At 40.5% G+C, this 27563-nt stretch overlaps 1 long non-coding RNA gene across 1 annotated transcript in view; it reads right to left on the minus strand.

Moving 5' to 3' along the window:
- The window catches only part of D5Ertd615e (DNA segment, Chr 5, ERATO Doi 615, expressed), a 415230-nt gene that overhangs the window by 310393 nt on the left and 77274 nt on the right, over positions 1-27563 (minus strand). Inside the window, exon 2 of the long non-coding RNA NR_131933.1 lies at positions 14202-14340. This is a non-coding gene — a long non-coding RNA (DNA segment, Chr 5, ERATO Doi 615, expressed). The remainder of the gene's footprint in view (positions 1-14201; positions 14341-27563) is intronic.

Raw genomic sequence — 27563 nt, forward strand, 5'->3', positions numbered from 1 at the left:
CCTTCTTTCTGCCGTTATTGTGATGTCCCTGAAGCCCTACAAAAGTCTTTAGTATTACATTCCATATATTGCACCATAACCCATTCTGCTTTTCCTATGAGCCATAAGCTCCTCAGATGTGAAGGACCTCTTTACAGTCAGGCCTCTGTGTCACTACATGCCACATCAGCAGATTCAAGCAACTTAAGATCAAAATGAACTAAGAAGCAATTACTGAACATGTACAGACTTTCTTATTTTTGTTCTCTGAATAACACTGCAATGGCCTACAGTGTATCTCATGCTATAAGTAGCCCAGATGTTATTTTAAGTGAATGAGGGGATATGTAAATACTGTGTTGTTTGATACAAGGGACTTCAACTTCTGAACACAGCTTGGAACCAGAAACAATTCTGGTCTTTGCACTGGCCACTGGCCAAACATAGTCCTATATTTTCCTCTTCAGTTTTTGAGCATTTGACCAGAATATTCTTGAGTTGCTCTCTACTTTATAATATACACTTTGTTTTCCTAGTTATAGGAAATCTTTAAAAACTATGTCCTTGTTCTAAACATTTTTTGCTAAATCTCATACACTGAATACAGTATCCCCATGATATAATTGATCATAGACTTTGAGAAATACACTGACTTGCTATAAAAACTTTTTCCATACAACAAGAGCCTTAGAAGAATGGCAGTTGAGTCCATGGATTCTAGAGTTCAAGAATCCAAATTAAAGATCAGGTTTCCATCTTCCATCTTAAGATGTAAGTAAGTTAGTAACTACCTTAACCAGGCACTTACTATTTCTAAGTTTAGGTTTCTTAGTATGCCAAAATAAAGACAGTGATAGTATTGATCCATTCATTCAAGAGACATATTCAAGAGCAATGAGGGTATAGTTGACATCAAAGCAGTTAAAGACAGACAAACATGTTGTTGGTACATACCTATAATGCTATCTCTAGAGAGACTAAGGAAGAAGGACTGTGAATTTGAGGCTAGCTTGGGTTGTGAGCAAGTTTTATGTTACAGAGCCAGACTTTGTCAGAAATAGAAAGAGAGAGTCAGGAAGGAAGGAAAAAAGGAAAGAAGGAGGAAAGGAAGAAAGGATGGAGGGAGGGAGGGAGAGAGAGAAGGGGGAGGGGGAGAGGGAGGGGGAGGGAGAGGAAGGAAGGAAGGAAGGAAGGAAGGAAGGAAGGAAGGAAGGAAGGAAGGAAGGAAGGAAGGAAACTAGTTAGCTCAAGAGATGACTCAGCAGTTAAGAGCATGGGCTACTCTACCAGAAGATCCAAGTTTGGTACCCAGCACCCACACAGCATTTCTTTAACTCAACTTCTATAACCATCTATAACTCCAGTTCCAGGTAATCTGATGCCCAGTTCTGGCCTCTGATATCCCTACATGCTCATGTTGCACAGATCTATATACAGCAAAAACACTCATATACATGGGAAAATTATAAAATAATTTTAAAATAATAGTCTGGACATTTATTCCTTCACTTAAGGTTATAAATATGTAGACAAAAAATGTAATTCCAGATGATATTCAGTGCTATAAAGAAAATCTACCGGGGCAGTAGCTGAGATACCCAGAAAAGTTTAATGTTTATGGGGAACAAGCTTTACTACCTGGTGGTTCATGCCTACAATGCCAGCATTCAGAGGTAAAGGAAAGGGATGGGAAGTTCACTCTGTCCTGGGTGACAGAGTAAAGTCCTGCCTCAAATAAAGAGGAGAGGGAAGGGGAAGGAGAAGATGAAAGAGGAAGAAGAGAGAAAAGTGTTGTCGATAAAATTAAATTTGACCTCCTAATCTATACAGTAATACTGTAAAGTCAAAATAAAATCAATGAACTTAAAAAAAAGTAAGAATTTTTATAAAGATTGCAACTATACTGTGGATGTTTATTATTGCTACTAAAGAAAATATATCCTCTAGAGGGAAGTATCATTCATTGAGTCTCTACCATTGTGACAGGGATTGGGCTGTTACTTAACGCCTAGTTCTAATTTAATCCAGCAGAAACAACCAGGAAGAACAGGTAACACTGGTCCCATTCCACAAGGCTGGGGCTCGGGGAGCAACTGGCTCTGGGTCTCATGGTTCCTGTTTGAATGGAACTGTGCTGACTGTCTCACATCAAACCTCTGCTTTCCCAGTTAAGTCCTGTTACTGCCCTCTTGATATTGACTTCCCTCAAAGACAGAGAGACGTAGAAGTGCTGGGCAGAGGAAGATCAATAAGTGGGAGGGGAAAGAAGAGGGATCCATACTGAGTTGGCAGTTCACAATTTGGAGTCAGAAGCACTGGTGAGCCATGGAGTGAGCAAGCACCTGACATGAAAAGAAAATTCTTCAGAGCTGTTCTCAGGAATGGGCTGGCTTTCCACTCTACCCTGGAGCCACCAGATGAGGAGAGTCCCAGGAAATCAAAGATCCAAGCTCCACTTCCTTGCCCTGAATCAGAACTGACAGAATCACTTCCCTGAGGTCCCCTCAAGAAAGAAGTAGGTAGAAATTTCTGCCCTTTGAACCTGACAGAGATTTTATGTTTGGTAAACAACATTCTGGTGTGTCCTGCCTGACCTCCCAAAGAGTCTGCCCAGATAAAGAAGTAAAGGGTCCTACAAGCATCTATTTCAAGGCACAGCGTGTGAGATGCAGCTAGAATTCAATGTTTCATCATAGAGTCAGTAGCGACAGAGACCAGAAGCTCTGAAAATGGGTGGAAAAATAGAGGTGAACCCCACGCTGCGGATAAGTTCACAAGCTGCCTAAGAAACCAGTTCAAACTGCCTTTGGAGACAGGAAGAGATGAAAAATAAATCCCCACATGATCCATACAGTTGTCCACCCAACAACACTGGGAATTATAATTAACTGTTGTTGTGTGTCTTAAGGAAAACACAAGTCTCATTTTTTGGCATTATTTACACCATTAACTTACACAGGTATTTCACAAGTTAGCACAATGTTGTGATAGTTATTGTAATAACGTTATCCTCTATTTTTCAAATTATAAGAAACAACGGCTTATGGGTAAAAGTTTAGCAGCTGTCAAGGAAAAAGAGTGGAATGGACCCCTCAGTTTAGAACATTTGCTAATTTCTGTGGTACACACCTATCTGTCATGGCCAGTTTTGAGCTCCCAAGGTGAAACCATTAAACTGAGGGCTTCAAATCAGCTGCTCACTGCCAGGTCGTGTCCAACATAGAGCTCACTAGTCAACTTCCCAGCAGCTGGTGAACAGGTAAAACTTGGACCAGATTCCAAGTATAGAAGGAAGCACAATGTCACAGGAAGTGCAGAATGAAAATTCAGGGTCCTTTTGCTCTGGCCTGCAGCTGCTCAGATGCACTTGGAGATTTTAGGTTGGTCACTTGCCCAACCTTGGACCAAGAATATCATGTGTAAAGGGAGGGGTACGGAGGAGCAGATGACTTTGTCTAAAGGTCCTTGCCACCAAGACTGACAACCTGAGTACAATCCCCAGAACATACATGGTGGAAGGAGAGAAACAGCTCCTGCAGCTTGTTCTTTCCTGTAACCTCTACACACATTCGAGCGTGCGTGCACACACACACACACACACACTACAAAACCCTTTAATAGAAGAATGTGACTAAATCTGTAATGTCAATCAAGGCTACACATCTGAGCATGTATTTAGCCGTTTATTCATTTTGACCTTTTGCCAAATGAACTCTGTCAAAGAATTATGAAGCAGACCCCAAGGAACTTTTTGATTGTTTTTGCCTTTGTGTAACTCCACAGGGTTTCTTACATGTAGCCTATCAAAGAATCACCAATTGCTTGAGGCCCCACGTAAGTTTAATATCTACATCTCTCGTTTCATGCAATCTGGTCCTGGATAATCTGCGTCTCTTGGTCATGATATCCTTGTGTTATAGCCTTTGGAGGAGAGTCCTGTGATTGTTTCGAAGCGATAGAATGTGGCAAAAATCATGGGATGCTCCTTCAATGACTCCATGATGCCACGGTCAGGCTCATTTTCCAGACCTTCTCTTCGGCCACCCTGGGAGGAAGCAGCTGCCCCATTGTGACCAGTTCTAGATGGAGTGTCACAAGGAATGTGGAGTAAGACCTAAGAGTTGGCCTCCAGCCAACTACCCTCCAAAAGCAACCACAAGAAATAACCGACAGCAGGAAGCAAGCTCCTCTTAAGCGGAAGCCCATGTTTTCCTGCTGACTGTCACCTAGGGCAGCTCTCAACATTGATGTGGGATCCTAGCCACAGAGCCCTCCATGACTCTCTGAATAGGACAGATCTTATTTCCAAAGCCAAGAAGGATGGTGTCTCTGCAAGTTGCTAAGAAGGAGCATTAAAGACTGACACCTACCCATTGCCATTGCCTTAGTATATTGGACAGTCCAAAGGCCCCTCCCATATTCAAGTAGCCTCTCTCTACTCAAAGGATAAACACGCTGAGAAAGAAATTAGGGAAATAACACCCTTCACAATAGTCACAAATAATATAAAAATACCTTGGTGTGACTCTAACCAAGCAAGTGAAAGATCTATATGACAAGAAATTCAAATCTCTGAAGAAAGAAATCAATGAAGACCTCAAAAGATGGAAAGATCTCCCATGCTTGTGCATTGGCAGGATTAATATACTAAAAATGGTCATCTTGCCAAAAAATCTACAGATTCAGTCCCCATCAAAATTCCAACTCAATTCTTCATAGATTTAGAAAGAGCAATTCTCAAATTCATTTGGAATAACAAAAAAAAAAAAAAAAAAAAAAAAAACAGGATAGCAAAAACTATTCACAAGGATAAAAGATCTTCTGGGGGAATCAGCATCCTGGACCTCAAGCTGTACTACAGAGCAATTGTAATAAAAACTACATGATACTGGTACAGTGACAGGCAGATAGATCAATAGAATTGAATTGAAGACCCAGAAATGAACCAACACACCTATGCTCACTTGATCTTTGACAAAGGAGCTAAAACCATCTGGTGGAAAAAAAGACAGCATGTTCAACAAATGGTGCTAGTTCAAATGGTGGTTAGCACGTAGAAGAATGCAAATCAATCCATTCTTATCTCCTTGTACAAAGTTCAAGTACAAGTAGATCAAAGAACTCCACCTAAAACCAGATTCTCTGAAACTAATAGAAGAGGAAGTGGGGAAGAGCCTCGAGCAGATGGGCACAGGGGAAATTTTCCTGAACAGAACACCAATAGCTTATGCTCTAAGACCAAAAATTGGCAAATGGGACCTCATAAAATTGCAAAGCTTCTGTAAGGCAAAGGACACTGTCAATAGAACAAAATGGCAACCAACAAATTGGGAAAAGATCTTTACCAACCTTACATTCACATTCGATAGAAGGCTAATATCCAATATATATAAAGAACTCAAGAAGTTAGACTCCAAAGAACCAAATAACCCTATGGGGTACAGAGCTAAACAAAGAATTCTCAACTGAGGAATACCAAATGGCTTAGAAGCACTTAAAGAAATGTTCAACATCCTTAGTCATCAGGGAAATGCAAATCAAAACAATCCTGAGATTCCACCTCACATCAGTCAGAATGGCTAAGATCAAAGCCTCAGGTGATAGCAGATGCTGGTGAGGATGTGGAGAAAGAGGAAAACCCCTCCACTGCTGGTGGGATTGCAAACTGGTACAACCACTCTGGAAATCAGTTTGGCAGTTCCTCACAAATGTGGACATAGTACTACTGGAGAGCCCAGCTATACCACTCCTGGGCTATACCCAGAAGATGCAGCAAAATATAATAAGGACACATGCTCCACTATGTTCATAGCATCCTTATTTATAATAGCCAGAAGCTGGAAAGAACCCAGATGTCTCTCAACAGAGGAATGGATACAGAAAATGTGGTATATTTACACAATGGAATACAACTCTGCTATTAAAAACAATGAATTCATGAAATTTAGGCAAATGGTTGGAACTAGAAAATATCATCCTGAGTGAGATAACCCAATCACAAAAGAACACACATGGTATACACTCAATCATAAGTGGACATTAGCTCAGAAGCACAGAATATCCAAGATACAGTTCACAGACCACATGAAGCTAAAGAAGAAGGAAGATCAGAGTATGGATACCTCAGTCCTTCTTAGACGGGGAAACAAAATACCCATGGGAGAAGATACAGAGACAAAGGGTGGAGCAGAGACTGAAGGAAAGACCATCCAGAGACTGCTCCACCTGAGGATTCATCCCATATACTGTCACCAAACCCAGACACTATTGTGGATGCCAACAAGTGCTTGCTGACAGGAGCCTTATATAGCTAACTCCTGAGAGGCTTTGCCAGAGCCTGACAAATACAGAGTTGGATGCTCTCAGCCAACCATTGGACCGAGCACAGGGTCCCCAATAGAGGAGCTAGAGAAATGACTGAAGGAGCTGAAGAAGCTTGCAACCCCATAGGAGGAACAAAAATATGAACTAACCAGTACCCACAGAGCTCCCTGGGTCTAAACCACCAACGAAAGAGTACACATGGAGGGACCCTTGGCTCCAGCTGCACATGTAGCAGAGGATATCCTTGTTGAACATCAATGGGAGAAGAGGCCGTTGGTCCTGAGAAGGCTCGATGCCCCAGTGTAGAGGAATGCCAGGACAGAGAAGCAGGAGTGGGTAGGTTGATAAGCAGGGGAAGGGAGGATGGGATACAGGATTTTCGGAGGGGAAACCAGGAAAGGGGATAACATTTGAAATGTAAATTATGAAAATATATAATTAAAAAAGAAAATAAATAAATCTTTTATAAAATGTTCTCTGGCATTGGTTTACAGCAGCCCATCCCCTTTTCTGTCAAAAGGAAATTTTCACTTTCAAACTCAGAAAGCAAAGTGGCTAGATCACATGGCTTTTTTTTTGTTCCTTTGCTTCATCCAAGTATTTTATGTCAACATTCAGGAATTTGGGAGAACCCTCAAGTCCAAAAGTCAATCTTGCTTGTAAAATTAAATTGAAAATGTTAAGTGGTATTTTAACCCTAAAGAAAGATTGTCACTGTAAAACTGAGTGCAGTAAGGAATTTGGCTGGGCCTTTAAGGAGGATCTCTGCACACATACACAGGTTCACAGATTTAGATTATAAAGAGAGCCTCAGGACACAGCAAGAATATAGTGCAAACTACTGCCTTAGCTTCGAAGGAAGAAAAGCTTCCAGCGAAGTGAATGGGAGTGAAAATCTTCCCAGCGTCAGCAAAGGCAGACAAAATAGACCTGATCTTACTCACAGTTCATCGGTTTATGTACTCAAGCACCAAACGAATGAGCTACACCCTCAGCCTCCAAAACAAATATTAATAAAGCCTATTTCAACTTAATTTCTTATTTGCACTCAATATTCATTTTTATGTGAAATTCTCCACGGTCAGTATGAGATCGTCCCACAGGCATACCCATAGCATTGGGACGAGATTCAGGTGTCTCTGTAAGATTCAATAATAGTAAAAGCTATGTAGGGATGGAGAGATGGTCCAATCAATAAAGTTTTTGCCATACAAGTATAAGGACCTGAGTTCCATCTCCAGCACCCACGTAAAAACCCATGCATGGTGGTGCATGCCTGTAATTCCAGTGCTGGGGAAGCAGAAACAGGGGAATCCCTAGCCAAGTCACTGAGTTCCAGACTCAGCAAGAGACCCTGCCTCAAAATGTAAGATGGAAGGGCTGGAGGGCCCACTTGGTAGTTAAACGCACTCGCTGCTCTTCCAGAGGACCCAGGTTTGGTTCCCAACATCCTCAGGTGGCTCGCTACTCCAGCTCTTGGGGATCTGATTGCCTCCTGGCCTCTGTGGGCACTGCATACATGTGTTGCACCTATATACAATGCAAATAAAACCCTTATACACACAAAATAAAAATAAATAAATATTTGAAAACAAATAAGGCAGGTAGCAATTGAAGCACATTCTCTCTTTCTGTCTCTCTCTCTGTCTCTCTGTCTGTCTCTCTCTCTGTCTCTCTCTCTCTGTCTCTGTCTCTCTCACGCACACACATGCACGTGTGCATGCACATACACACAAAAACACACACACAAGAAAAGGAAGTACATACATACAAATGTGTATTTACATATAGTCCACTTTCTTAAGGCCAGGTGTTTACCACATTGATCTTTTTCCTACTTGTTCTCTTTTTATTTTACCTTTATACATGTTATTGTACAATGTTTATGCTTTATCCATCGATACATTGTTGGCTTATAAAAATAAGTATTAACAGTAAGTATTTTCTTTTTTTTTTTTTTTTTTTTTTTTTTTTAAGATTTATTTATTATTATATGTAAGTACACTGTAGCTGTCTTCAGATACACCAGAAGAGGGAGTCAGATCTTGTTACGGATGGTTGCGAGCCACCATGTGGTTGCTGGGATTTGAACTCTGGACCTTCGGAAGAGCAGTCGGGTGCTCTTACCCACTGAGCCATCTCACCAGCCCAAGTATTTTCTTAAATTCTTAAATAAAAGTTAAATATAAGGCTTAGCTGTATTTAAATACTTGTGTTTATATATTTTTATTTCTATATTCTATAATTATAAGCAATATTATAAATGAAAGTTTCATGGATAAATAATATATTTCATAGTTCCCAAAATACCTATAACTAAACAGTCTTAATTTGGAGTATAAGGGTTCTCATGTAGAAGTGATGTACCAAAGATCCTTTTCAGGGCTGGGGCTACACCTTGTCAGACTCTGAATTTATCTCTGAATGACCAGGACCTTTCACATAACTGACACTTGAACCACATCAATGCTTTTGAGTTAAATGTCCAGAGTGGATTCAAGGTTCTTTTCAGTATAGACCAAGCTCAACTTTTTTTATATTACAGATATTTCTTAATTCACAGTATGGGTTATGTTATAATAACCCTATTGTAAGTTTAAAATACCATAAATCAAACCAATTTACAATCCAGAGTTACCATTTGTAAGTACACACCAAAGGAATCCAGGCAAACACACCACAGAGATACTTTATTATGGCACTATTCACAATAGCAAAGTTATGGTATTGACACAGGTACCTACCAATGGATACATCAATGAAATGTGATATACACACATATACAGAGAGACAGAGAAAGAGACAGACAGACAGACAGACACAAACAAAGAGTTTTATTCAGCTGCAAGAATGGGTAAAATGTTATTTGCAAGAAAATGATAGAACTAGAGATCATATTTAAGCAAAATTAGCCAGGCACAGAAAGCCAGACATATTTTTCTCCTGCATCTAAATTTTAAAAAGGGTGGGAAAGAGAAAGAAAGAGTAATGAGAGAGAGAGAGAGAGAGAGAGAGAGAGAGAGAGAGAGAGACAGAGAGAGAGACAGAGAGAGAAGAAAAATATAAATAATTTCTCCCATATGTGAGATTCTTGTATGTGACAGGAAATCAGAACAAAGGGTACTTGAGAGGAGAAAGAGACCAGTGGAAAGAGAAAGGGGTGATAGTGTAAAATAGGAACCAAGGACAAATATACACAGGTGTGAAAAGCCACAATGATACCCCATTTTATATGTTAACCTAAAGTCTTAATAAAAACCTATTTAATACACCTAACCTTTCTACCAATTTCTCTGCTTCATCTACTGTCAAACTCACACTCATTTACGAATGATGACATACCAATTGAAGTCACGAATTTCTCAGCTTAAAAGAGGTTAGCATTTGTCTGTGTCTTGCTTATCATGACACAGTAGGTATAGCAGCAAGGGGCTGAGGTGGCTGGTCACACTGCATTAGGTATGTGCTCATCAGGCTTTCTGCTTCTCCTGTTTTATTCAGTCTAGGATCCCAGCTCATGGGGTAGTACAACCCATATCGAAGTGGATCTTCTCTGGAAATGTCTTCACAAGCATGCCCAGTGATACATCTAAGTGATATTAAATCCAATAAAGTTAAAAGTGAAGATCAATAATCCAAGTCCATCCTTGCTGACTTGATACATGCCACATCACTTTAAACCATAACATGCTGCCCCTAGTCCTCAAAGGATCATGGTATCTCATAATAAAATTTATCCAGCGTTGTTTAAAGTCTACTTGGAGACTCAAAGTAATAACAATTGTGAGCCCCCTTAGATTCAGACCCAAGTTACAGGGTCTGGGGATGTACCTCAGTTGGCAGAGTGCTTGCCTGGTATGCATTAAGCCCTACCAATGCATAAAACCAAGCACGGAGCAGATATATGCCTCTAATTCCAGTATTTGGGGAATAGAGGCAGGAGAATCAGACACACATGATCATCCTCAGCTACCAATAAATTCAAGGCCAAACTGAGTCACATGAGACCCCATCTCAAATAATAATGATAATAATAACTTACTTCTAATATGTAATGGCAACATATTGACCATTCGTACTCCTAAGGGGGAAAGGAGTGGTAGCAAGAACAAAGGAGACCAAAGCAAGACTAAAACCCAATAGGAGAAGCAACAGATGCTGCAGCTCCATGTCTGGCATCTAGGGCACATGATGGCATCATCTGGGCTCCAGTTGACTTGGAAACTTCCATCCCTGTAGCACTGCAGGTTGAAGCACATGTCAGCTTCCCTTTGTATCCACTTCACTGTACCTGCAACTTTACTTAACGTGCAATCATCCATACCTTGAGGTTTCTATTGACACTTGGGCTCCAACTTCACAGCTTCACAGGGCATCCTTGAAAGAAATCTAACACTGACACACACGGACCAGTGCCAGGAGCTTTCTAGAACCTTGGTAAAAGTCCTGAGTCCACATAGATTTTGCATTTACATGTCTGAAAACCAACAACACATAGATGGTGATATCATTCCAAATGAATTTGTAACCTTACACCTTGGAGCCTCTTATGACTAGGGCACCTCCCTCAAAGCACCATGCCTATTGTCCCAGTGCAGAGTGAGAGGTTCCTCTTTAAATGTGCTAGTCTCTTCTAACAACTATGCCCACTGTGTCCACAGCTTTAAGGTCATTCTCCTTTCTAGTCATGCTGTGCATTTTCAAAGTCTTTCTTCTCCATTTTATGTTCTCTCTCACTGTAAATTTGGCTGTGAGCAGGGACAGGGGCTATGCCACACCCTGAATGATGTACAGCTGCCTTGAAACAGTTTATAAAACAGAATAGTCATTTATTTTTAATTCAGTATCACTCAAACTTTGAGGACATGATCAAACACAGTTAGGTTCTGTCTTAGTTAGGGTTTTACTGCTGTGAACAGGCACCATGACCAAGGCAAGTCTTTTTTTAAAAAACAACATTTAATTGGGGCTGGCTTACAGGTTCAGATGTTCAGTCCATTATCATCAAGGTGGGAGCATGGCAGCATCCAGGCTATCATGGTGCAGGCAGAGCTGAGAGTTCTACGTCTTCATCCAAAGGCTGCTAGTGGAAGACTGACTTCCAGGCAACTGGGGTGACAGACTTAAGCCCACACCCACAGTGACACACCTACTTGAACCAGGTCACACCTATTCCAACAAGGCCACACCTCCAAATGGTGCCACTCCCCAGTCCAAGAATATACAAACCATCACAGGTTCCTTGCCTGAATATCATATAAATGGCCTCTATCTCAATTCTTGATAGAATCTTTGCTCCTCTTTAAGACATTATGAGCCCAGTCATTATCCACATCTCTTTCTGCATTCTAGTCTTCCTAATTTCTACCAGGATGTACCTTTAGGCTCGACTTAGAACATTCTAGGGCTACACTGGTCAACAGCTCCAAACTCTTCCATATTTCTTCTACAAACCCATACCAAACCACATAGCCACACAGCCACAGCTTATATCAGTGACTTTTCTCATTCTAAGGATTTCTTTTGGCATGTGTTTTTATGAATATAGTCCAACATGCCGGAGAGTGAAGCTGGTCACACTGCATTGAAAGTCAGGGAGCAGAAAGATGTGAACTTTGCTGCTTACCAGGCTTCCTATCTCTCGCTCCTCTGAGACACCCTCCCAGGCACACCCAAGGATGTGTCCTGCAGGTGATTCAAAACTAGTGAAATTGATATTTAAGATTAACAGTCACAGCATTGTACGATAGGGACAGTTTTTGTTAGGGGCTTCTAAAGAAAATAGATTCTTCCTCAATACCGATGATGATGATGATGATAGTAATAATAACAATAAACCAACTAGTACATCACCAAAGAAAACCATGTGCCTTTATTGCTAAATTAAGTCCAAAGTTCTTGCGGCAAAAGCCCATTTTCTTTATGAAGAGCTGAAGCAAGTCATAGCATCTGAGATTAAAAAGCATGCATCTCCAAGATATGGACAGTATGAATCCTGCAGTTGTTCTTAGCAAGGTTTTGCAACATATTCAAATATAATCGTGTGTGATTAGTACTTTTAAATCATATGTGTACACATAATTTGTTTCTTTAGTCAACACATCTAATTTACTAAAGGCCAACATAGGGGCAGGTCCTAGGATGCTGTGAGTATCTCTGCCTATTCCTGTTGGAATGAACACTGCCTTACTTGCTGCTTCTACATGGCATCAGTTTTATCTCCTTTGGTACCTGGAAATCTCGTATTTATCAGCACAACCAATATGCTAGCAAGGAATTCAATGTGTGCAGCTCTACTGAGAATGAGATCTGACCACTACAGGCTCCATATCCCCCTCTGCTATGGGTGTGGGGGAGAGTCCTGTAGTCAGGTAGGACTCTCAGTGGAGGGATAAGGACACCAACATATCCACAAACCTCCGACCCAAAATTTGTCTTACCTACAAGAATTGCAGGGACAAAGATGGAGCAGAGACTATGGGAATGGCCAACCAATAATCAGTCAAACTTGAGGCCCATATTATGGGCAAGAACCAATCCCCAACAGTCTTAATGATACTCTGTTATACTTACAGACCGCAGCTTTGTATAACTGTCCTCTGAAGGGCTCTAATCAGCAGCTGACTGAAACAGATGTAGAGACCCACAGCCAAACATTAGGTGAAGCTTGAGGGGTCTTGTGAAAGAGTTGGGGGAAGGATTAAGAGACCCAGAGGGGATAGGGAATCCACAAGAAGACCAACAGTCAACTAACATTGATCCTTGGGGGCTCTCAGAGACTGAATCACCAACCAAAGAGCATACACAGGCTAGACATAGGCTCCCCACACATATGTAGCTTGGACTCCAACTGGAACAGGGGCTGTCCCAGACTCTGTTGTCTGCCTGTGGATCCTGTTCCCCTAACTGGGCTGTCTGGTCTGGCCTCAGTGGGAGAGTATGTGCCTAGTCCTGCAGTGACTTGAGGTGCCAGGGTGGGCTAGGGGGGTGCTCTTCCTTCTCAGAGGAGACAGGAGGAGGGAATAGGGGCATGGGCTATGTGACTGGGGATGGGGGGGCCTGGAGGGGGAGGCCAGCAATCAGGATGTAAAGTAAGTTAATTAATGAATTAATTCATTCATTCATTAAGTAATGGAAAATAAAAAAGAGCAGGATTTGCCTGCCACCACTGTAGTGAGGAAGTGTAGTGATGTGAAGCGGGATTACCAGGACAGAATTCATGGGCTTTAATTCCATTTAAAACCTGTGGGATTTCAGACAACTTGCTAACCACTTTGTACCCAATACCACATGAATAATAAGGTTGAAAAAATAATACTCACCTGTTAGTCTGTCACAAATATTAAGTAGCTTTTAAGCTGTTCGACCAAAGCTTTGTGCTACATGCACCCCATATTATTGTTCTTTTTCTCTAAATGTTGGCTCAATCTCAAGACAAATGACTACACAGATCTTTACAGTTAAAACCGTATCTCAACCTCCAACTTATATCCCCAGATAACAGTCATTCATTTTGATACCTCCATGAAGCCTTCCCTGACAGAGACTTAATTAGGAAACATTCTTTGTACTCCTTTAAACCCTGTGATCACTTCTTATCCTGCATCTAAATAGCTTGAAATGGGACCCTCTGCTACATTAATTTGCTATCCGGCACACAGTAGGTGTTAAATATGCTCATTCACTTATTGAATGGCTACACAAATGGGTCAAAAAGGGGTGGGGGGCATTTGATACCTGCTAGTTGGAAGTGTCACTGCTATGTGCTAGATCAGAAAAACTAGTAACAACAACCACAAAAAACGCCATAACTAAATTGAGAAGATAAATTCTACATGAATAAAAAGTTTAATGATTGTAAATAATGCATAATTACAGAAAAAGAAAAACTCACTCACACATATCACCAACTGTGACATCTGAGAGGCAAGCAATCGTCTAAACAGCACAGGAACTCCATCGCAGACAGAAGGCAGCACCAGGCCAGGAATCAGCTGTCTATGTTTCATTCAAGAGGCATGGCTTGCTTCAGGATTTCTGAATGCAATACACAAAATACACCTTATAAACTACAGCACATCAGTGTCTAAGCAGAAGCATCTTTCTGTGCACATATTAACAGTGGTGTATTTTGTAATCCATACTGATCTAGGTTTGATGAAATAAGGTCACAGGGTCAAAGAAAAACCAATTATTGTATATACATTTTTTTTCCTGCGGAGGAAATATCACACAGTATAAAGGCTACCTGCCTGAAGATTGTGTTAATCTCTTCTGCAGCATGTAATTAAAAATTAAAGGTTGCAAGTAGCCTAGAAAGAAGCTCCTTTCTGCCTCTGGAAGCCCGATGTGAATAGTTGATGAACTTGAGTCCAGCCAGGCTGACTTTGACAGCCTTGTGATGAGGGCACAGGCTGCAGTGGCCACAGGGAAACACTCTGTGCTTCTTTACTGTGCTCTGATGCTTTCTACTGCAGATCATCTCTCACGGCTTCTAACCTGTCTTGTGAGTTTTACAGAAGACAAAAATACAGCTATTTTGCAAAACCTATATAACTCCCTCTTTTGCCCAATGGCCACCAATGTCTGTAGCTGTATTTGGAAAGGTGATCAGCGGTTTATCAATTCCACTGAAGACATCTCCTTACTAAACGAGACTTGCTTCTTAAGTGTGATGCGATACCAGCTAGAATCATACTTTGCTACATACATCACAGGAACTGAAAATCTCTACTGCTTCATAAACACACTACAACCAATGTCCCACTTGGCTATTTTAACGTTTAATTTATTTGATGTCTTGACTGATTTCACACTTACATATTAGGAATTTCATATTGTAGTCACACTAATATTTTTAAATCTCCTTGCAATGCCATGACAAATAGGAGAAAATAGATTTTTTTTTGCCACAGACTTTCTTTAGAAAAAATTAAAAACATACTTTTCTGCTAGCTTATATTACTCTCTATGTCTCTTTTATATAAACAAGAGTATGTACGCGTGCACACGTGCGCGCGCGTGCACACACACACACACAGAGAGAGAGAGAGAGAGAGAGAGAGAGAGAGAGAGCAAAGTAATATTCTCCTGTCGAGCTAAAACCATCTTATTTTGATATATAAACACATATCACATAATTTGTATCTTTAATCAACACATCTAATTTGGCTAATGCACATGGGTGATTGGGTGTCTATGTGCTAATAACAGTGTCTGAATGCTAATGGCTGGGAAAAGCTAAGTGCCCGAGAATAGACTTGGATTAACGATGAGCATTTGCCTCACGGCTTTCCTAGAACTGTTTGGTTTCACCTCCATTTAACCTTGACATTTATAAAGAAAATCTAAAGGTTTCATAAATAGGAATCCAGCTTCAACACAAAGTCAAATGCCAAAAAGCCCTACACAAAAAGCCCTATGGGGGAAATATTGGAGGCCAAGCAAGCACATCTTTTTTAAATGTTTGGCATTTTGACCTTACTACAGAAAGATGGCCCCAAAATTAATGAGTCTAAAAGAACTCCCATATGAACCTCTGGCTTTAAAGAAATGATAATGCCATGTTTATATAGTTCTGCATGAATATAGAATTTTCATTTTTCAAATGATTTAGTTGCTGTACATAGTACATTCTTACCCAACTCTGGAATCCAAAATCACAAATCTCCTTTCCAAGGACTCTTTTTAAACCATCTCATTGCTATCAGCATGGGACTTGGAAGAATCAAGCTAGAACTGGCCTAGAAGGCTCCCCTCTGAGGACTAGTTCTCATAGTATCTGAAGGTGTTAAGCAAGATGTCAAGGTGGTTAGAAGTGACCAGTAGTTATCTAACTGGACTTCAGGCCAACTCAAGAAGGTGGAATTCGTGCATAGGGCTGGAAACCTAGCCAACTACCTGGGGCTAAGGATGTCATAAGCCCTGGACAAGATCCTACTCCTGCCACTTCCGTAAACCAATATAATATCCAATTTAATCCTAAATACCTGTCTTTATAGCTGAAGATAATGGTAACTCTTACCCCTCATCAAAGCAGTCTTTTCTTACAGCAGATGGAGACTATCACATAAAATCTACAATTGCTCAAAACATGGTAAACAACTGATCTTGGTGTGCCAAGACCCCAATCAGTACTCTTCTGATGGGTAAGGCTCAGGGAATATCACGAAGGGGTCAGGGAGATGGTGGAGAGATGGTAAGAATCAGGGGTCCAGGACCACTGCTATGAGATAAAGTCTTCTGGATGTGACAGGGAACTGCACATTAAAAACTTTAACAATACAGTAGCCTAAATCAGACACCACAACACCACCACCAGCTGGCATACCAAAGTAGATGTAGAAAAGAGTATCATAAATCTTCATACCTAGATGAAGAGCTTTGGGCAGCTAACAGAGGGAGAGTCTGTCTTCTTCAGGGGTGATAGGTTACCCTGATAGGTTATCCAACGGAAAGCCATCAGCCTTAAACACACTCACATATGAGCCACACTAAATGAACTCAAAATGAACTCAGCAGGTTATACATAAAAGTAATAATTAAAGAATAGGTCATAAATTTCAGAAGGAATTGGCAGGGGCATGGTAAGTGCATGTAAATACAGTGTTTCTATATAAAATTATTGAAAAATTAAATTTAAAAAAATTTTAATTGAAAGAATCTCATAACATACAAACTATTTAAATTCAACTAGCTCATTTGCCCCTCAATTTATCTGAAAAAAGAAATCCTTTCCTCAGCAATGACATTTTGGTAAAGTTGTTTAAATAAAAAAGATAACCAGAAGACAGATTGAAGTACACAGAGCCTGGGGTCAGCTCTGCTTTAATTGCCTGTAAATCTCAGAATGAGTCATGTGCTTATAGTTCATGCTTTTTAGTAAATGAAAAGGTGGGACTTCATGAACTCTGGGGTCTTCCCAGGCTCATAAATTTAAAATTTATGAAAATGAAAATGAGGGCCAGAAGAAAATGTTGGACACCACCTGAAGGTGGCTTTTCTAGATGGAAACAGAAGCAAGACCCTTCAATCCCATTAACAGACCTTCCAAGCAGGCTTGAAGATGTGAGCCTGGCTGTAAAGCTACAGCCTTGCCAGCAGAAACCCAGATCAGATCAGGAAGAAAAGCTTAGCAAAACAAAACGGGTGAAAAAATGACAAAAAAAAAAAAAAAAAAAAAAAAAAAAAAAAAAAAAAAAAAAATCTGCTGGGAGAGCAGGCTGAGAACCAGTCCTCTGTGGAAGGCAATCCGTCTGAAGAAGCATTAAAATGAAATGACAAGTTCAGGGGTGAGACCAAGAACAGGATCATGAACATGACTGATTAATGTACCAACAAGCTCCCATGGAGTGCTCGGCCATAGATGGAACATCTATATTATGACCTCTGGCCCCCAAGGCTCAGGGATTATCAAGAAATAGGGAACATAAAGATTATGAGACTCAGGTTAGCAAGGACCTCAATCACTCTTATGAGTATGACAGGATCAATGCATTCATGAATTTACAGAAGCTAAGATTGCCTGAACAAGATAAAGCCAGTTATATCAGCAAGGAGAAGGCAGGGGCTCAGAGACCCAACCCATAAAAGAGGACCATTAACAGTTGACAGTGACTAGGGGAGGGAAGTCAGTTTTCCTTAAGGTTCTGACCCCTGGTAGGTTACCTATATTTCAGTGAATGGCCCAACATTCATGAGTATAAAAGTAGATCAAATTGAACTTAGTAGATTATTTTTTAAAGGGGGGTGGAATATAAAGCTGGTAGGTGTTCAGGGGAGGAGTAGATCCAGGGGGAATTAAAGGAAGTAGCACGTAAAACAATCAAAAGGCATTTTGTACATGTATGAAATTCTCAAATAATTAATTTAAAATAGTGTGCGTGTGTGTGTGTGTGTGTATTCCTTAAAAAGAAAGAAAGAAAGAAAGAAAGAAAGAAAGAAAGAAAGAAAGAAAGAAAGAAAGAAAGAAAGAACAAACCCACGATACCCAAGATTCTGCAAGCACAGTCACCTGGAGCAAAGAAATTATAATATCCTGGATGAAAAATTAACCTTATACCTCATCTTTTCCATGTGAATCAACTGGTTCTTTACAACTATTATTAGCTTAGTGTGAAATGTGCCTTACAATTCAGTAAATAAATAAATAAATAAATAAATAAATAAATAAATAAATAAATGCAAACACATAAAGTAGTTGAATGTGATCAGTTTTTCAGTCCAGAATCCCTCAGGGTACATACATCTCCAGTCTGTAAAAAGAAGAGAGGCTACTATGGTTGAATCCTCAGGCTGTGAGTAAGGAGGGTGGCTGCTACTGACCTCTCCAGAGTATAATGTGGAGCCAGGAGCTAGCTTGGCTTAGGGAAATTCAGAAATGGGAATTGCAAGACCTGAGCAGGTTTAAAGCTGAGACTCCGGGACCAATTCCAGGGAAGGGGTGACACACTAACTCCCAGTGCTACTTCACTGTGCACCATCCTTCCAAATATTTTTGAGTAATAACTGTTTGTTATGAAATAGGCATAGGAAACAGGAATATCTCATTTTAGCCAATGAGATAAATGCATATAAACTTCTGAGACTGTGCCACTCTTAAGATGGTCAGCATGTGGCTTTGGAGGCCACTGACCCAAAGCTCATCTCAGAGCAAGGAAAGGTGGGATGCAGATGGCAGGCAGGCAGTAGAATAGGTGGCAGGAAGCATAACTGGAAAGCTCATCTGGGTGCTGGAGTGTGTGCATCGGGCTGGCTTCAAGAACTGCACAGAGAAAGAGCAGCAAGGACTTGACACACTGCTTAGTCGTAAAGCCCTTTTATTAAAGACGTGTAAGAAAAAAAATGTGCAAAAAAAAAAAAAAAAAAAGAAAGAAAAAAATGTGCTTCTGCCTGGGAAAAGGCCACTAAAACTTAAAAATAATAATTTTCTAGAAGCTGGACTATAATGTCCATCCATTCAGTGTTGTCCCATCTGGTACCTTATAGACAGCATTGCTATTTAATTCCTGAATGTCCCTGCAAGGTCCCCAGAATGTGGCCATTGAGACTTGAACTCTTAGAGCATGGAGGTCTTGGGGGATGGGAAGGATGGGGAGATGATTCAGCTGTGAGAGCTTTGAAGAGTAGAGTTGGAATTCCAAGAAACTCTTGTAAGCGTTGAGTGGGCATGGCCTTTCCTCCCAACCCCTCCCCCATGATCCCTGGCCCATAATTCCATATTCAAAGCAAACTAGCTAGCAAGATGGCTATGTCAGAGTCCTGGATTTGATTGAGAGACCTACCTCAATGACTAAGGGGGTAGAGTAATTGAGGTTGATTACTGACTTTGACCTCAGGCCAGCCTCCACATGCACATGCAAATGCATACATGTGTGCCCATACGCATTCAAAAATACCATATACATGCATACACACACACACACACACACACACACACACACACACACTATCAATCAGGGCCTAGTGAGAGATCTTTAGATCATCTTAGCTTATGCTTGAAGGGAACTGTGCAACCTCCTCCTCTTCCTCTTCCTCTTCCTCTTCCTCTTCCTCTTCCTCTTCCTCTCCCTCTTCCTCTCCCTCTTCCTCTTTTGTATCCTAGCTATGAGGTAAAGTCTTTCCCACATACTCTCGTCAAGGCAGAATCAAAGGATGGGGAAGAAAAGCTTGCCACCATGGAACTGGCTGTACAGAGAGAAATCCCAGTAAAGAATCCTGTTGCTCAAGTGTCCTGATCCAAAGAATGTTGAATGTGGATGCCAAGGAAACCAACCAGGGCTGCCCTGGGGATGCTCCCTCCATAGCACTACGCTCTTCCTAGTTAAGCATTCACTTTGCCCGCAGAGGGCTCTACCCAATCAGAGCTGCAGTTCCTATCTTAGAGAGAGAAAGAGTGAAGGCTCCTGCTGCAATGATTGCAATTATTATCACAAATATAATCAAGCACTAATGAGAAATCAGAGGTGGTAGGATAATGAAGGGCAATTGCATATTATGAAACATTGAGTTAATTTGAAAGTATATGGTACAAAAATATTAATAAAGCCTCCAAGTTATGCACAAAATTCAAAATTATGCAGTTTCAAAAAGGTTGTTTGATTCATCAGGAATTGTTTAGTCTTGATGCTGTTATGCAAAGTGGGTTATAGGCTGTGTTTACACACTCTTGCTTGAGCCGGTAAACAGAAATACCCACTATCAGAAATACTACTGTCAGATCTGTGAGGAAATTAATCTTAATTATCTAGGTTTTGAATTATGTAAATTCTTCAAAAATCTATCCCTTGCATAAATAGTTTTCTCTGTAGAAGAGAGCTTGGAAGGCATTTCAGTAACTGACAGTAGTAGTTGCAAATACGCACAAGCAAGAAAGAGGTAAAGGAGAGAGAAAATGAAAGGATAAAGGAAATTTGAAATAGTTAAGAAGCATAGGAAGAGAAGGCCGACTATAAGCCAATGATTGCCAAATACTAGTGTTCCTTTTCAGTCTCTGGCCATGATGAAGTTCTCTGTATTGCTAGTAAAAAATGGGGAAAACAAAGACACTGATGTTCACAAAGCTTGGGCATGCTTTCAAACATCCTGGATTATCAAAACATGTCCTCCATAATCTGTTGACATTAAAATCCTTTACCAGCTGTGTATGTTGGCAATGGCAGGTGACAAGTAGGATTGGGTTGGGTTTTATTTGACTTATGGGGGGCAGGAAGCACATGTGTGTGCACAGTCACACACTACACCATGTGTGTGGAGGTCAGAAGACCACTTGCATGAGTCAGTTCCCATTTCCGTCCTGTGGGTTCTGGGACTCAAAATCAAGTCATCAGTCTTATTTGGCAAGCACGTATACCCACTGAGACATCTTGCTGGCTGAGGATTTGGGCTTTATTAGTATCCTCAATAAATCAAACTTTGATGATCATAGCTCAGCCGATGGTTTGTTTGTTTTTTTTTTTTTTTTTCAGAAATATCATTGCTCCATATGAAGGCACATGGAACCACAGCCCCACAGGAAGAGGCTTAATCAAGCAAGATACTAGATCAAACACACAGAGAATAACTCTAGGTGTTGATTTTTTAAAATATTTAAATGCATATCAATAATTAAGAGAAAATGCTTAGAACAGTAGCAGTAGTATCTGTGGTATGTGTGTATTTCAGTAATTGAGGAGAGATGGATAAAACAAAATCATTACAAATTCAACAAAGAGCAGAAATAACCAGAAACCAAGAAACATAGCAGCAATAATAGATCCAAATGTTTCACTAATCATAACAAAAACACCTGCCTTATAGCCATCACACAGAAGCATACAAACTGGTGATGATATGCTAACTAAGATAAATTAGAATACCTATGCCCTGGTTATAAGAACCATATTAAAGTGAAACTAAGAAGCTAAAAATAAGGTGTCACAGGCCTGTTACCAGGCCGTAAAGTAAAATCCACAAAGCACCTATAGTCACATGAAATAGTTTCAAAATGCATAAAGCTATAAAGTTTAGTAGACAGCAGGCACAGATGGGAATCATTCTTTGGCATAGCAGAATTGTTAATGTGAAAGACATTCCGTCAAAAATGATTGTCATTTTCTATGAAAGTAGGAACTTGGATTTTAGCCTTGGTAAGCTTAACTAAGTACTTACAACAAGAGCTTATATAAACAGAGATTAGACATTTTTAAACATTCACAAGAGATTTAAAATATGGGTCAGACTCAAATATCTCAGCCCCCAAAATAGAAATTATCACACAATCCAATGACTCTCGAAATTTATAGCAAAAGATAGTGTGCCAGCCCATAAAATAACAACTCAAAAATTCTCAAGAGATCTTTCGGTTACTTCTAAGTAAAAGCAAAAATTAAGATTAAAAGTACAGATTTTTCAAAAGTAACACTGATAGTGGCATTATATAACACAATCTTTGAGATGTAGCCTCAATGACATTCAAAGATCTTTAACGTGACTATTAGTTTAAGTTACCTATGATCTAATTGAAGTAATTAAAGGCAAATAAACATAAAGGTACTAATATATAAAATAATTAATGGAATGTAAAAAGAAGTGTGAATGTAAAACAGGATATTAGCTAATCTGTCATTATTCTAGTTCCCTTTCTGTTGCTGTGATGAAACACTCTAACTTAGGGAGGAAAGGGTTTGTTTCACCTTACACTTCCAGGTCATAGGTCATAAGGTCAGTCAGGGCAGTAGCTCAAGGCAGGAAGCTCAAGGTAGGACTCCTTGTTATTCTGTACAGTGTTACCTCCAGCAGGGAACTCACCTCCACCAGGAACTCATTCACAAGCAGGGAAAGGAAGAGCATCCAAGGAGGATACTGCTTCCTAACTGCCTGACTAACTTCCTGGTATACGCCAGGACCACCTGCCCAGGGATGGAACCAGCCACAGCTGTCTGGATCCTCCTGCATTCATCAAGACAATCCTCCCACTGTGGTGTCCACAGACTGACCTGATAAAGACAGCTACACAACTGACACTCTTTGCAGGTGATTCTAGTTAAGATGAAAAGTGACCCTTTAGATTTAAAAAAAAAAATCACAAATATAAAATTGATTATACTCGAGCAAGTCTGTGCAATTAAAATGATTCCTACAACAAAACTAATACTAGCCTTTTAGGAGAAAGACTCTGGGCCTAACTAGAGATGATGCACACAGATTAAAATAATGATAGTTGCATCTACAGCAAGACTACCTGGGTTTGGATTTTTAAGTAAGTTAATAATTAAAGAAGAAATTTAAAAGGTAGCCAAAGATGTAAGACAAAAACTAGCATTAAGCCTGTTTCATATGATTGTTTTCTTAGAAAAAAAATGTGAAAGCTATTTCAGAGCATGGAAAAGCATTGATTATTTCACTCTGTTCAACTATCATAGACTCCTCTCTACTAAAATAGATTGTAAAAATGCACACACTATAAATGCATACACACACTTAGACACATGCACGAGCCATTAAAACTGTAAGCCAAAACAAACCTTTCAGCATTCAACGTTGCCCCCAGTGTTTTGTTGCAGCAACAGAAAGTGAACTCATTCTTCCACAACTTGCTTTTTCCCTTCCCAGTTTGACTCAGAAATTTTGTATACCAATGTGTGCATGAATCTTATTTTATTTAAGAAATGAGTAACTGCATATTCCATGAAGGTGAAAATCAGACAGTTTTCCTAAATCCCCTTCTGATTAATATGGAACTGTTAAGTTTCAAACCCAGGACAAGCTGCCAAGGTGCCCCTAGTTGCCTATTTAATATATCAAAAAGAACCTGGCCTCCAGTTTCTCCTAGCATCCTTCAGTCCCTACCTGTCACAGGGTGTGGCTGGCATACTCTATCCTCTACCCTGAACTCTCCAACCCAGAGACGAGGCTGCATTTTCCTCAGAGGTTCTTATCTGTATAATCCAGGCATTTTAGTTACCAGCCCTCCTTTTTGTAATTTTGGCCTCCTGGCTACTGTACTTGGCTCCCCCTCCCCACCCCACCTCGACACATGGTTCAAGATCATGACCACTCTGGACTCTCTGAGATCTGTCTGCCTCTGGCTATGTTCTCCCACAAATCTATAATACTTTCTTCTCCATCATACCTAGAAGTCGTGTCTTTTCCTTTTTATTTCTTTTTTCACTCAGGAAGTAGTATGGTTGATTGAAGAAAAAAAAGTCTTAACTTTCTATCTTTCTCAACATACACACATGTGATAGTGCAGCTCCCTAAATAGGAAGACGTGAACAGAAAAATAGAAGGCTAATTATTCCCCCTATCTCTCTAGCATAGCTTAAAGTAAGCCTCCCAGTTGTGTTCCCTAGTCCAGGTGATTGAATGTTAAACCTCCAACAAGACCAGAGAGTCTATGCTTCAGATCAGAAGTTGCTCTAACTCTGAGGACCACCAAGCTACTACTCACACACTTTCTATTGGAAGGTGAAAGACAAGAACATTTATTCTTGAGTGTGGTGTTGCTCAATGACCTGGTGCACTTGAATCCTTTTAGATACTAGTTTCCTTATCTACAAATTAAGGCTATGCAAACCTTCTACCTGGTAAGACAATAAGCAGAAAAAAAAATGCTGATATCTAGAACACACATAAAATATAAGGCCGTATATAAGAAACCCTGCATATTTTAGGAAAAGAGTCCAGCCTCATGTAAGTAAAGAATGTGAATAGCATCTACCCTTCCTGTACTTTGTTAGCATATGTTCTTATTTGATTGGAGCCAACAGTCAAGCCACAATCATGAGAAATCAAAATGGCTTTATGGATTTGAGTTTTTAACAAAACCTATATTTTCACAGATTTTTTTTTCTTTTAACTTAGCTTAAATTGCCTTTCCTGAAATCAATACACTGCATTACAGTGATACTTTAGGGGAAAAGGGACAATGGCTTTTTTTTTTTTAGGATCAATAACAAATGACTTGATTCTTATCCAGGCAACACACATCCAGATTAACTCTTGAGAGCTAAGAGAAGTCATCCTCTGAGCTGAGGCTCACCCAAGATTTGCTCTGATTTCTCAAGGCTCAGTTTCTTGTTACTTTGAGGGTGGGAGGACAAAGAGGAAGAAAAGAGAAAAGGAGGGAGAGGAGGGTAAAGAAAAAAGGTCAGGGAAACATGCATAGGTCAGTCAGACCTGGTGCACACCCCAGCTTAACCTTTAACTAGGTCTGTGATCTACAGTCCATCACTTGGTCTCCTTACATTTCAATTTCCTACTTCAATAAAAGGTTATGAGAAAATATTCTAGCATCATAGGCTGTCAAAATTTTTAATTGCATATACCTTAGGTCAGTGCCAAGGACTGAATGCATCTTCTAAAGAGAACGTTTTAGAAATTTAATATTCAGGGCAGCAGTAGCAGTGGTGAGAGGTAAGGCTAGAAGAGATATGAGTAATAGCTCCTTATAAGAGGATAAGTTCATTCTCTCTGTCTCTCTGTCTCTCTGTCTGTTTGTCTGTCTGTGTCCTTTCTGTGCTTTCATCCCTAATAGAACAACAGTGGGAATGTCTTCATTGGTCCTATGCAAGTTCCTTATCTTTGACTTCCCAACTTCCAAGATTATGAGCCAAATTTTCTGTTCATTATAAACTAACCAGTTTCGAGTATTCTGTTATAGGAAAACAAAATGAATGAAGACAGACAAGGCTGTTGAGCCAAGGTTGAGAACTACCACAAAATAGTTTCTGAAATGAATTCCGGGGATTGAAATTTCAGTTTTCTCACAAAACATCATCTGTGTGACAATGAGAGACAGGAATGGGCAAGAAGAGAAGTTTCACAAGCACACAGCCATGAAAAGACCTCAGCACACACCACAAGAAACTTGGGGGCTGGGATGACTCCCTCACAGCTGAGGTAAGGTATTTGTCCTTTGCACTTCCAAGTGTCAGTCACTGGATGTAGGCTTTCCCCACAAGGAAGAATAAGCATAGGGGAGGCACGACTCTTTAAGGAAAATTCTTCTGGTCTATCAGCTCAACACTGGCCAAGCTGGAGGGTGAGTCCCAGGGTAGGTAAAGCAAACAGTAACTGTGATAAAGAAAGTCAGGGTATTAGATTGCAAAAGCCAAAGAAGTTCCCTCCTTGACTATTTGCAGTGTCTAAAAATACCTCCCATGGTATATATAGTATATGCTTAACAAATATTAGTTAAATGAATAAAAGATGCTTCATAATGATTATCTACTATTACTAATGAGTCCTTCCTGATCTTACAGGATAGAAGTTATTCATCAGTTAGTTTCTTTGGCCATATCTTATTTTACCCGTTGAATAGGAGTTTCCTCTAAGTTGAAACAGTCTATTCTAGAGGAAAGCACATTAAGATTTAGAATATTCTAAAGACAGGCTCCTTAAGATTTATTAATTTTCCCTTCCGGTCAGGGCCAGCACCTGGTCACCTTGGGCACAGAGTCGGCGAACACGCTGAAGGCCCCCTAGTGGATTCTCCACGTGATCTTAGGACCACCGGTGAGTGGAACACAACTTCTGTTCCAATCCCTTCACACGGGACCTGAGACAGCATTAGGGAAGCAGGAAACCTGGCCTGACCAGGGTCACAAGTCCCTTCCGGTTGGCGCCAGCACTTGGCCACCTGGGCACAGAGTCGGCAGACACCCCCAAGGTCCCTAGAGGACAGCTTCTGAGACAGACCCTGTTTTGGGCTCCAGACATCCGGACACCTTCCGTGCCAGAGGAGAGGAGTCCACTCTGCCAAGGAGGGCTTTGCCAGAGCTCCTGGGGTAGCCATCTTGGTTCCCGGATCCCCCTAAGACTAGTCTATGCAGGTGAGAGTGTCGACTACAGAAGCTAACAGGTTCTGTGACAGGCCGAAGCAACACAGCTTCTGGGACAGGTCCTGTTTCAGGCCTTCACCTCTGCCAGGAGGGAGGTCTAAACGCCAGGTATCTGTGCACCTTCCCTGTAAGAGGAGAGCTTGCCTGCAGAGAGTGCTCTGACCACTGAAACTCAGAGGAGAGAGCTAGACTCCCAGGTCTGCTGATAGACACTAACAGAATCACAAGAGGAACAATCTCTAACCAGAGATAACTATAACAACTAACTCCAGAGATTATCAGATGGCCAAAGGCAAACATAAGAATCTTACTAACAGAAACCAAGACCACTCACCATCATCAGAACACAGCACTCCCCCCTGGCACAGTCCTGGGCACCCCAACACACCCAAAAAGCTAGACCCAGATTTAAAAGCATATCTCATGATGATGGTAGAGGACATCAAGAAGGACTTTAATAACTCACTTAAAGAAATACAGGAGAACACTACTAAAGAGTTATAAATCCTTATAGAAAACCAGGAAAACACATCCAAACAGATGATGGAAATGAACAAAACCATACTAGACCTAAAAAGGGAAGTAGACACAATAAAGAAAACCCAAAGTGAGGCAACGCTGGAGATAGAAGCCCTAGGAAAGAAATCTGGAACCATAGATGCATGCATGAGCAACAGAATACAAGAGATGGAAGAGAGAATCTCAGGTGCAGAAGATTCCATAGAGAACATCAGCACAACAATCAAAGAAAATGGAAAATGCAAAAAGATCCTAACTCAAAAATTCCAGGAAATCCAGGACACAATGAGAAGACCAAACCTACAGATAATAGGAGTAGGTAAGAATGAAGATTTTCAACTTAAAAGGCCAGCAAATATATTCAACAAAATTATAGAAGAAAACTTCCCAAACCTAAAGAAAGAGATGCCCATGAACATA

This window comes from Mus musculus, chromosome 5 (genome assembly GCF_000001635.26).
Source record: "Mus musculus strain C57BL/6J chromosome 5, GRCm38.p6 C57BL/6J".
Classification (NCBI taxonomy): domain Eukaryota; kingdom Metazoa; phylum Chordata; class Mammalia; order Rodentia; family Muridae; genus Mus; species Mus musculus.